This window comes from Bos taurus, chromosome X (assembly GCF_002263795.3).
Source record: "Bos taurus isolate L1 Dominette 01449 registration number 42190680 breed Hereford chromosome X, ARS-UCD2.0, whole genome shotgun sequence".
Taxonomy (NCBI): Eukaryota; Metazoa; Chordata; class Mammalia; order Artiodactyla; family Bovidae; genus Bos; species Bos taurus.
In genome coordinates this window covers 77416653-77429119 of record NC_037357.1, presented here as the reverse complement: position 1 = coordinate 77429119, position 12467 = coordinate 77416653, and positions in this window count along the sequence as shown.

Below are 12467 nucleotides of genomic sequence, written 5' to 3'. Positions count from 1 at the left end.
CTTTCTCAAGCCTTTATCAAGCACAGTATAAAAGATTTTGTATATACATGTAATATATATATTTTAGAAAACTTATGAATTTTTGCCCAACTAAAAAGTTTATGACATTTTGATTCCACTTGTTTGACTTAGTATGAATAGAATGCTAGATTTCTAGTTTAAAAAAATAAATATGCAACAAGCAACAAAGGTTTACTGTTTAGCACAGGGAACTATAGTCACTGTCTTGTAATAACCTATAATAGAAAATAATTTCAAAAATAACATATGTATATGTATAACTGAATCACACACACAAAAAAAAAATTCTACTTTTTGAAATTTAGTAATGTTTATCTTTTTGCCAGTTTTTCTAAATGCCCTATGGACATCTAATAACAACATATTAGTTACAAAAGTTCAAATATATTTGTGTAGGATATGATTAATATAAATTAATTAAATATAAATCTATTATATATAAACTATTAATGACATAATTCAAGATGCTGCTATTCTTATTTTTTCTGCACTTGCTAAAATATTCTCAGAGAAATGTTAATATGTCTCACTATGATTATATATTTTTTCTTTTCCCTTATGTTTCTCCTGATTTTTGCTTGATTCTTTGTTGTTAAGGTGTCTAATGTTTTATGATGTATATCTTCTTTGTGAAGTTGAACCTTATGTAATTAAAAATATTCCTCTTTGTTTCAGTTTTCAAAAACAATTAAATATCAGACATGAGATTACAGAAAAGTTAAAATTAAATGGCATAGATTTTAAAGCAACCATCATAAAAATGCTTAAATGAGCAAGAATGAACACACTTTAAACAAATGCAAAATAAAAAGTCTCAGCAAAGAAATAGAAAGTCTCAATAAGGAAAGAAAAGATATAACAAAGAGTCAAATATAAAGTTTAAAATAGACAAAATACAATAACCAAAATAACCTCATTGCATGCAGTCAATAATATAATGTAGGGGACAGAGGAAAGAATCAGTGAGCAGAAAAATAAAATAATATAACTTACCAAATCTGAACAAAAGATAAAAAAGGCTGAAAAGTATGACATAGTCTGCAGAAACTGTGAAACTATAAGAACAATAACAACAACAACAACAACAAAAAGCATTTGTGTCATTGGACTCCTGGGAGGAGAGGAGGAAATGGATAGTGCTGAAAAAGTGAAAAAATACTCCATGGGTAAAAATTTGAGGAATAAGCATTAAAAGTTTTTCAAATTTGGCAAGAGACGTAAACCTTCATATTCAAAAGAGGTGAACAAACATAAAGAAAGGGGAAAAATGCAAAATTGCATAATAATTAAAACTTTGAACATTAAAGACAATGAAATGGTGTTGAAAGTATCCAGAGAAGACCAAAATATTAATTGATAGGGAAAAAGCAATTTTAATGACATCAGATTTTCAATCAGAAAACATGGATGCGTTAAAGAAGCAGCACAATATTTTTCAAGTGCTGAAACAAAAAAAGAAATGTTAACCCAAAATCCTATATCCAGCAAATATTTATTTCAGGAAATAAAGGGAAATCAAGATGATTTCCAGAAAGAATGAAGAGACAGTCAAAGCAAAACCAACACCCAGTTGTGAATGTGACTGGTAATGGTAGTAAAGTCCAATGCTGTAAAGAACAATATTGCATAGGAACCTGGAATGTTAGGTCCATGAATCAAGGTCAAACAGGAGATGGCAAGAGTGAACATCGACGTTTTAGGAATCAGTGAACTGAAACGGACTGGACAGGGTGAATTTAACTCAGACGACCATTAAATTTACTACTGTGGGCAAGAATCCCGTAGAAGAAATGGAGTAGCCATCATAGTCAACAAAAGAATCTGAAATGCAGTATTTGGATGCAATCTCAAAAACAACAGAATGATCTCTGTTCCTTTCCAAGGCAAACCTCTCAATATCACAGTAATCCAAGTCTATGTCCCAATCAGTAATGCTGAAGAAGCTGAAGTTGAACAGTGTTATGAAGCCCTACAAGACCTTCTAGAACTAACACCTAAAAAAGATGTCTTTTTCATTATAGGGGACTGGAATGCAAAAGTAGGAAGTCAAGAGATACCTGGAGTAACAGGCAAATTTGGTCTTGGAGTACAGAATGAAGCAGGGCAAAGATTAAGAGAATTTTGCCAAGAGAACACACTGGTCATAGCAAACACCCTCTTCCAACAACACAAGAGAAGACTCTATACATAGACATCACCAGATGGTCAATACCGAAATCAGATTGATTATATTCTTTGCAGCCAAACATGGAGAAGCTCTCTACAGTCAGCAAAAACAAGACCAGGAGCTGACTGTGGCTCAGATCATGAACTCCTTATTGCCAAATTCAGACTTAAATTGAAGAAAGTAGGGAAAACTTCTAGACCATTCAGGTATGACCTAAATCAAATCCCTTACGATTACACAGTGGAAGTCACAAGTAGATTCAAGGGATTAGATCTGATAGAGTGCCTGAAGAACTATGGATGGAGGTTCGTGACATTGTACAGGAAGCAGGGATCAAGACCATCCCCAAGAAAAAGAAATGCAAAAAGGCAAAATGGTTGTCTGAGGAGGCTTTACAAATAGCTGAGAAAAGAGAAGTGAAAGGAAAGGAGAAAAGGAAAGATATACCCATTTGAATATAGAGTTCCAAAGAATAGCAAGGAGAGAGAAAAAAGCCTTCCTCCATGATCAATGCAAAGAAATAGAGGGAAACAATAGAATAGGAAAGACACAAGATCTCTTCAAGAAAATTAGAGATACCAAGGGAACATTTCATGCAAAGATGGACACAATACAGGACAGAAGTGGTATGGGCCTTACAGAAGCAGAAGATATTAAGAACAAGTGGCAAGAATGCACAGAAGAACTATAAAAAAAGATCTTCATGACCCATATATCCACGATGCTGTGATCACTCATCTAGAGCCAGACATTCTGGAATGTGAAGTCAAGTGGGGCTTAGAAAGCATCACTACGAACAAAGCTAGTGGAGGTGACTGAATTCCAGTTGAGCTATTTCAAATCCTAAAAGATGATGCTATGGAAGTGCTGCACTCGATATGCCAGCAAATTTGGAAAACTCAGCAGTGGCCACAGGACGGGAAAAGGTCAGTTTTCATTCCAATCTCAAAGAAAGGCAATGCTACAGAATGCTTAAATTACCACACATTTGCACCCATCTCACACGATAGCAAAGCAATGCTCAAAATTCTCCAAGCAAGGCTTCAACAGTATGTGAACTGTGAAGTTCCAGATGTTCAAGCTGGATTTAGAAAAGGCAGAGGAATCAGAGATCAAATTGCCAAAATCTGTTGGATTATTGAAAAAGCAAGGGAGTTCCAGAAAAACATGTAGTTCTGCTTTATTGACTGCCAAAGCCTTTGACTTTGTGGATCACCACAAATTGTGGTAAATTCTTGAAGAGATGGGAATACTAGACCACCTGATGTGCCTCCTGAGAAATCTATATGCAGGTCAAGAAGCAACAGTTAAGACTGGACATGGAACAACAGACTGGTTCCAAATCAGGAAAGCAGTGTGTCAAGGCTGTATATTGTCACCCTGCTTATTTAACTTATATGCAAAGTACATCACCTGAAATGTCAGACTGGATGAAGCACAAGCTGAATCAAGATTGCCAAGAGAAACCACAGATATGCAGATGACACCACCCTTAAGGCAGAAAGTGAAGAAGAACTAAAGAACCTCTTGATGAAAGTAAAAAAGAAGAGTGAAAAAGTTGGCTTAAAGCTCAACATTCAGAAAACGAAGATCATGGCATCTGGTCCCATCACTTCATGGCAAATAGATGGGGAAACAGTGGAAACAGTGGCTGACTTTATTTTTCTGGGCTCCAAAATCACTGCAGATGGTGATTGCAGCCATGAAATTAAAAGATGAAAAGCTATGACCAACCTAGACAGTGTACTAAAAAACAAAGACATTAGTTTGCCAACAAAGGTCTGTCTAGTCAAAGCTATTATTTTTCCAGTAGTCATGTATGGATGTGAGAGTTGAACTATAAAGAAAGCTGAGCGCTGAAGAATTGATGTTTTTGAACTGTAGTGTTGGAGAAGACTCTTGAGAGTTCTTTGGACTGCCTTGGACTTGGATTAGGAGATCCAACCAGTCAATCCTAAAGGAAATAGTCCTGAATATTCATTGGAATGACTGATGCTGAAGCTGAAGCTCCAATACTTTGGCCACCTGATGCAAAGAACTTACTCATTGGAAAATACCCTGATGCTGGGAAAGATTGAAGGCTGGAGGAGAAGGGGATGACAGAGGATGAGCTGGTTGGATGGCATCACATACTCAATGGACATGAGTTTGAGCAAGCTCTAGGAGTTGGGGATGGCCAGGGAAGCCTGGTGTCCTGCAGTCCATAGGTTGTAAAGAGTTGGACATGACTGAGTGAGTGAACTATATTGAACTGAGAAGGACTCCTACACAACAAAAACTGCGAGAAAGAGTTCCATGTAACCAGGTAGAACAAAAAACAAAGGCATCAATTCAGGACCTGCACCCCTGGAAAGGATATGTAAGAAAAAGGAAGTCCACACAGGCAGACCCTTGCCCTAGTAAGTAAGCAGGCCAAGCCACAATTTGGGAATCCTAGTCCAGGAATCCTGCACAGAGAAGATAAGCTCCTTTGCCTGTTGGGAAATCTCCTGGGACAGACAGAAGGGCTGGAGAATCCTATACTCTAGTCAAAAAGACAGAGCCACTGCTGGCTTGTTGACAATCAGAAAAGAGAGAGCCTTACACTAGTACCTGCAGCCTAACTGTACTTCCTAATCCAAAGGGGTGAATACACTGTGCCCACTCCGTCCATACTACAGCCTAGCGTAAGATCTGAGTAAAGGCTCAGTCTAGCCTCAGAGACAAACCAGTGTGCCTGGGATGTGATCTGAGTGGAGCCATGGACTTAATTGCCAGTGCACACACAAAGTGGTGGGTGGCATTGTGGCCATTGTCAGCAAATACATACAGCAGTGCCACAAGAGCATGCAGGGTCTGAACTGAATCTTTGGCAGACAGGTCTTGGGAGATGATGCATCTAACTTTGTGGAGGTAGCCTGAGGAACCTCAGTGTGGTATGGGGGGAGTAGCAGCAGACTTTCCTTGCATTCAGCAGAAGACAGCGGGTCCTCTCTCAGTGAGAGCACCCCAGTTCTGCCCACTCCACTCCACAGCTGAACACTACATCTGGGGCAGACAGGTCTGGGAGAAGATTGCCACAGGAGCAGCCCAGATCTCAGGCAGCACTGCAGCCAACTCAGTTCCTTCAACCACAACACCCTGATCCCCAGTCCCAACACAACAGTGAAAATGATGCAACTTTGGACTACTTCTGACCAGAACCATGAACACATACATAAGGGATACATACATTCTCCATGACCACACAGGCCTCACTTGCTTCAGCAATCATCTCCTTTGGGGCACAGCAAACACACAAGGACAATACAGCCTGATCAAATCCAACTCTCAGGGCTTATACTCTAACAGCTGGGAAGCAGGCCACACCACTGAGGCAGTGACAGCCATGGAACACAGAGAAAGCTCTGCCTCACATCCTGAACAGACTCTAGGTACCTCAACAGCAACAACACATACTCGTGTTGTGTTGCAGATAACAGCTAGCACAGTCTGAGGAAAGACAAGGCTAGGATCCATGCCCAAACCAGTCCTTGCACCAAGCACAATTCAATACACAGGGTCTATACAGGGTGCTCCAATGTAAAAAACATGACTTCAAGAGCATAGTAAATAATCATTTCTCCTAAATTCACAGAGACAGAGAAAGTTAAGTAAAATGAAAAGGCAAAGGAACTACTCCCAATTAAAAGCACTAGGCAAGATCCCCTGAAAAAACAAATAAAACAGAGCCCACTGGTCTATTAGATTCTGAATTCTAAAGGATGATAATAAAAATGCTAATCAAATTAAGAAAGATTATTGATAGAAATGTAGATCACTGTAACAGGAAACTAAAAACTTATTAAGATAAATCAATGAAAAGCAGACAATGCAATTGCCAATATAAAAACCAATTTAGGACTTTCCTGGTGGTCCAGATGTTAAGATCTGCCTGCCAATGCAGGGGACATAGGTTTGATCCCTGGCCCAGGATGATCCCACATGCCTTGGAGCAACTAAGCTTTTGTGCCACAACTACTGAGCCCACACAACACAACTACTAAGCCCAAGTGCTGCATCTACTGAAGCCTACACACTCTAGAGCCTGAGAACCACAAGAGAGGTCACCACAATGAGAAGCCTGTGCACAGCAACGAAGACTAGCTCCCACTTGCCACAACTAGAGAAAGCCTGCATGCAGCAAGGAAGATCCAGTACAGCCAAAATAAATAAATAAAAATTTAAAACATATTCTAGAAGTAATGATAGTAGACTAAATGACACAGAAGAATGAAAAACTGATATGGAAGACAGAATAATGGAAATCACCCAATCAAAATTAATGTTTTAAAAAAGCAGACAAAAAGAAAATGAAAAAAATGAAAGTAACATACAAGACCTATGATATAAAACAAAACATGCCAACCTGCACACAATAGGAGAAGAGAGAGAAAAGGGGATAAAAAGTGTATTTGAAGACACTATAGCTAAAACTTTCCTAAAACTAAAGAAGAAAAAAGTATATGCAAGTGAAGGAACCATAGAAGGTCCCAAATCAGATGAATGCACACAGGTATCATAATCAAAAGGGAAAAGGTTAAAGACAGGACTCTAAAGACAGAGAGAGAAAACCAGTCAGTTACAAGGGGATGCCCATAAGGCTATCAGCCGATTTCTCTGCAGAAAATTTGCAGGCCAGGAGGAAGTGACATGATATATTTAAAGTCCTGAAAGGGAACAACCTACGACCTATGATACTCTAGCCAGCATGATGACCACTTAGAATAGAAGGAGAGATAAGGAATTTCTCAGACAAGCAAAAATTAAAAGAATTCAGCAGTGCTAAACCTATCTTAAAATATATATTGAAAGGTTTTCTTTAAATAGAAAAAAACAAGAATCTACAGGAAATAGAAAGTCACAATAGGAATAGCAAACAAATAAAAGGATTGATAATCATTTAAATAAGTCAGCACACAGATTTAAAGATAATAAAAAACTTTTGTAAAAGCAATTATAACTATCAGTTCAGTTCAGTTCAGTCGCTCAGTCGTGTCCGACTCTTTGCGACCCTGTGAATCACAGCACGCCAGGCCTCCCTGTCCATCACCAACTCCCAGAGTTCACTGAAACACACGTCCATCGAGTCTGTGATGCCATCCAGCCATCTCATCCTCTGTCGTCCCCTTCTCCTCCTGCCCCCAATACCTCCCAGCATCAGAGTCTTTTCCAGTGAGTCAACTCTTTGCATGAGGTGGCCAAACTACTGGAGTTTCAGCTTTAGCATCATTCCTTCCAAAGAAATCCCAGGGCTGATCTCCTTCAGAATGGACTGCTTGGATCTCCTTGCAGTCCAAGGGACTCTCAAGAGTCTTCTCCAACACCACAGTTCAAAAGCATCAATTCTTCAGCGCTCAGCTTTCTTCACAGTCCAACTCTCACATCCGTACATGACCACTGGAAAAACCATAGCCTTGACTAGATGGACCTTTGTTGGCAAAGTAATGTCTCTGCTTTTCAATATGCTATCTAGGTTGGTCATAACTTTCCTTCCAAGGAGTAAGCGTCTTTTAATTTCATGGCTGCAGTCACCATCTGCAGTGATTTTGGAGCCCCCCAAAATAAAGTCTGACGCTGTTTCCCCATCTATTTCCTATGAAGTGATGGGACCAGATGCCATGATCTTCATTTTCTGAATGTTGAGCTTTAAGCCAACTTTTTCACTCTCCACTTTCACTTTCATCAAGAGGCTTTTTAGTTCCTCTTCACTTTCTGCCTTAAGGGTGGTGTCGTCTGCGTATCTGAGGTTATTGATATTTCTCCCGGCAATCTTGATTCCAGCTTGTGCTTTTTCCAGTCCAGCGTTTCTCATGATGTACTCTGCATATAAATTAAATAAGCAGGGTGACAATATACAGCCTTGATGTACTCCTTTTCTTATTTGGAACCAGTCTGTTGTTCCTATAATTAACAGCAAAAGAGTAAGCATGAGTATGTAAAAAATCAAAATCACAAAATATGAGGGAGGGGAATATAAAAATGGAGATCTTTTAGAAAGTGTTTGAACTTCAATGGTTATCAGATAAAAGCAAGGACATATAGTTACGGGTCAGCATACATAAACTCTATGGTAACCACAAATCAAAAATATGTAATAGATTCACAAAAAACAAAGAGAAAAGAACTGAAGCATGCTACAAAAGAAAATCATCCAACTACAAAAGGAAAAAAAGAAATGGGCAAAGAACTACAAAAACAACTGGAAAACAAATATTAAAATGATAATAAATACAAACCTATCAATATTTACTTTAAAGTCAATGGGTTAACACTCCGATCAAAAGACATAGAGTGGCAGGCCAGATTAAAAAAAATAACCTGCAATATGCTGTCTACTAGAGACCCAATTCAGGGCGACAGACACAAACAGATTAAAAGTGAGGGAACGGAAAAATATTTCATGCAAATGGAAATGACAAAAGTGCAGGAGTAAGAAAGTTCATATCAGACAAAACTGAGTATAAAACAGAGGGCTATCACTTAAAACAATTATGAAAAAATCAAACAAAACCCAAAGGCAACAGAAAGAAGGAAATAATAAAGATCAGAGAGGAGATAAAGAAAATCGAGATTTTTTTTTTAACATAGAAAATGTCAATAAAACCAATAGCTGCTTGTTTTTCAAAGATAAAAAAGTTGACAAACGTCTAGCCAGGCTCAACAAGAAAAACAGTGAGGACTCAAAATAAGAGCTGAAAGAGAAGAGGGACTTCCATGGTGGTCCAGTGGTTTAGAATCCGCCTGCCAATGCAGGAGACACAGGTTCAGTCCTTACTCTGGAAAGATTCCACATGCTATGGGGCAATTAAGCCCCTGGGCCACAATTACTGAGCCCATGACCTATGGCCCATGTGCTACAACTACTGAAGCCCATGCGCCTAGAGCCTTTGCTCCACAAGAGAAGCCACTTCAATGAGAAGCCCATGCAGCACAACTAGAAACTAGCCCCTACTCTCCACAACTAGAGAAAGCCCACATGCAGCAACAAAGACCCAGTGCAGCCATGAAGACCCCAGCATAGTCAAAAATAGATGAATAATTTAAAAATACAGATTTTTAAAACATAGAACAGATCAATAAAACCAAGAGGTTTTTTTTTTTTTAAAGATAAAAAAAAGTCAATAAACTTCCACCCAGGTTCACAAAGAAAAAGAGTAAGTACCCAAATAAAATAAGTAATGAAAAAGGGACTTCCATGGTTGTCCAGTGGTTACGAATCAACCTTGCAATGCAAGGGTCACAGGTTCTAATCTCTGATCAGGGAACTAAGATGCCACATGCCATGGAACAGTGCCACAACTACTGAAACCCACATGCTCTGGAGTTCATGCACTGCAACTACAGACTGCGTGTGCCATAACTAGAGAGTCTGTGCCCTACACTGAAAGATCCCACATGACGCAGCTGAGACCCAACAGAGCCAAATAAGTGAATTAATAAATATTTTATGAAAAGAGAAGAAATAACAACTGATACCACAAATGCAAAGAAAAATCATAAGAGAATGATATAAAGTTATATGCCAACAGATTGAACAACCTACAATAAACAGACAAGTTTCTAGAAACATATAGACTGTCAAAACTGAACCAAGAAGAAACAGACAAGGGGAACAGATTGGCCATTAGAAGCGAAATAAAGTCTGTAATGGAAAAAAAAAAAAACCCTTGCAAACAAAACTCTAGGACCTGATGGCTTCACTGGGGAATTCTACTATATATGCAAAGAATAATTCATACCTATCCTTTGAAACCGTCCCAAAAGACTGAAAAGGAGGAAACATTCCCAAAGTCATTCTATGAAGCAACCATCACCCTTGTACCAGAACCAGACAAACACACTACACAAAAAAAAAAAAGAAAAGAAAAGAAAATTACAGGCCACTGAAGTGAAAGTCACCCAGTCATGTCTGACTCTTTGTGACCCTATGGACTATACAGTCCATGGAATTCTCCAGGCCAGAATACTGGAGTGGGTAGCCTTTCCCTTCTGCAGGGGATCTTCCCAACCCAGGGATCAAGCTCAGATCTCCCACATTGCAGGCGTATTCTTCACCAGCTGAGCCACCAGGGAAGAACAACTGAATTCAACAATACATAAAAAGACTCATACACCATGATCAAGTGAGATTTATTCTAGGGTCACAAGGATGGCTTATCATAAGCATTTCAAACAATGTTATACACCACATTAACAAAAACAAACAAAAGACAAAAAGCACATGATCATCTCTCTAAGCACAGAAAAAGCATTTTAACAAAATTAAACATTTACTCATGAATTTTGGTCATGAGTAAATCATCAAAGTGGGAAAATTAGAGTCTAGAGGGAACATATCTCAACATTATTATGCCCATTTATCTCAGACCCACAGCCAACATCATACTCAGTGGTAAAAAAGAAAAAGCCTTTCTATTAAATTCAGGAACAAGACAAAAACCCATGCTCATTACTTTTATTCAACATAATATTGGAAGTCCTAGCCACAACAATCAGAGAAGAAAAATAAATGAAAGATATTCAAATTGTAAAAGAAGAGGCAAAACTGTCATCATGTGCAGATGACATGATACTTCACATGTAGACTCTAAAAAGCTCCACCCAAAAATACTTAGAGCTAATAAATGAATTGAGAAAGGTAGCAGGATACAACATTAACATACAGAAATAAATATCATAAAGGGAAAGTAAAAAGAAAACTATCCTGTTTAAAATCACACTAAAAAACACCTAGGAATAAATAAGGAGGTGAAAGATGTATGTGCTGAAAACTATAAAATATTGATAAAGGAAATTGAAGATGATTCAAAAAATGAAAATATATCTTGTGCACTTGTATTAGAAGGATTAATATTGTTAAAATGTCTGTACTACCCAAAGCAATCAATAGATTTAATGCAATCCCTATCAAAATACCCAGGACATGTTTCATAGAATTGGAAAAAATAATCTTAGAATTTATATGAAATAACAAAAGTCCCTGAATACACCAAGTAATCATGAGAGAAAAAAAAAAAAAAAAACAAAGCTAGAGGTATAAGCCTTCCATTCTTCAGACTATTCTACAAAGCTGCAGGAATCTAAACAATGTGGTATCGGCACAAAAATATACACAGAGACCAATGTAACAGAATAGAGAGCCCAGAGTAAATCCACACACCTATGGTCAATTAACTGAAAGGCAGCAAGAATATACAATGGAGAAAAGACAGTCTCCTCAACAAGTGGCCTGGGAAACCTGGACAGCTACATGGAGATCAATAAAATTAGAATCCTCCCTCACACCATATATAAAAATTACCTCAAAATGGTAAAGACCTAAATATAAGACATAAAAGCATAAAACTCCTAGAAGAGAACATAAGCAAAACAATCTTTGATATAAATAGTAGCAATATTTTCTTAGGTCAGTCTCCCAAAGCAAAAGAAATAAAAGCAAAAATAAACAAATGGGACCTAATCGGACTTAAAAGTTTTTGCACAGTTAAGTAAGCCATTAATAAAACAAAAAGACAACCTATGGACCGGAAGAAAATATTTACAAATGATGCAAATAACAAGGGGCTAATATCCCAAATACACAAAATTTCATACGACTCAATATTAAAAAAGCAAACAATCCAATCAAAGAATGGGCAGAAGACCTATAGATATTTCTCTAAAGAAGACATACAGATGACCAACATGCACATGAAAATATGTTCAACACCACCAGTTATTCAAGAAATGCAATTCAAAAATACAATGAAGTATCATCTCACACCAGTAAGAATGGCTATCATCAAAAAGTGTACAATTAATAAATGCTGGGAAGGATATAGAGATAAAAGAAACCACTGACACTGTTGGCTGGCGTGTAAATTGGTGTAGCCACTGTGGAAAACTGATAGCTTATGGTGAATGATGTCGGATTCGTGATCTCCAAATAAAAAGATTTAGCTTCAGGATCAGGGACCAGGCTTGAGCACTCAAGAGCTTTTGTGTAGCAGAGTTTTATTAAAGTATGAAAAGGGACAGAGAAAGGTTCTGACATAGACATCAGAAGGGGGATGGAGAGTGCCCCCTCTTGCTAGTTTTAACAAGCCATTTTATGTCTGTTGCTGCTAAGTCACTTCAGTCGTGTCCGACTCTGTGCGACCCCATAGACAGCAGCCCACCAGGCTCCCCCGTCCCTGGGATTCTCCAGGCAAGAATACTGGAGTGGGTTGCCATTTCCTTCTCCAATGCATGAAAGTGAAAAGTGAAAGTGAAGACGCTC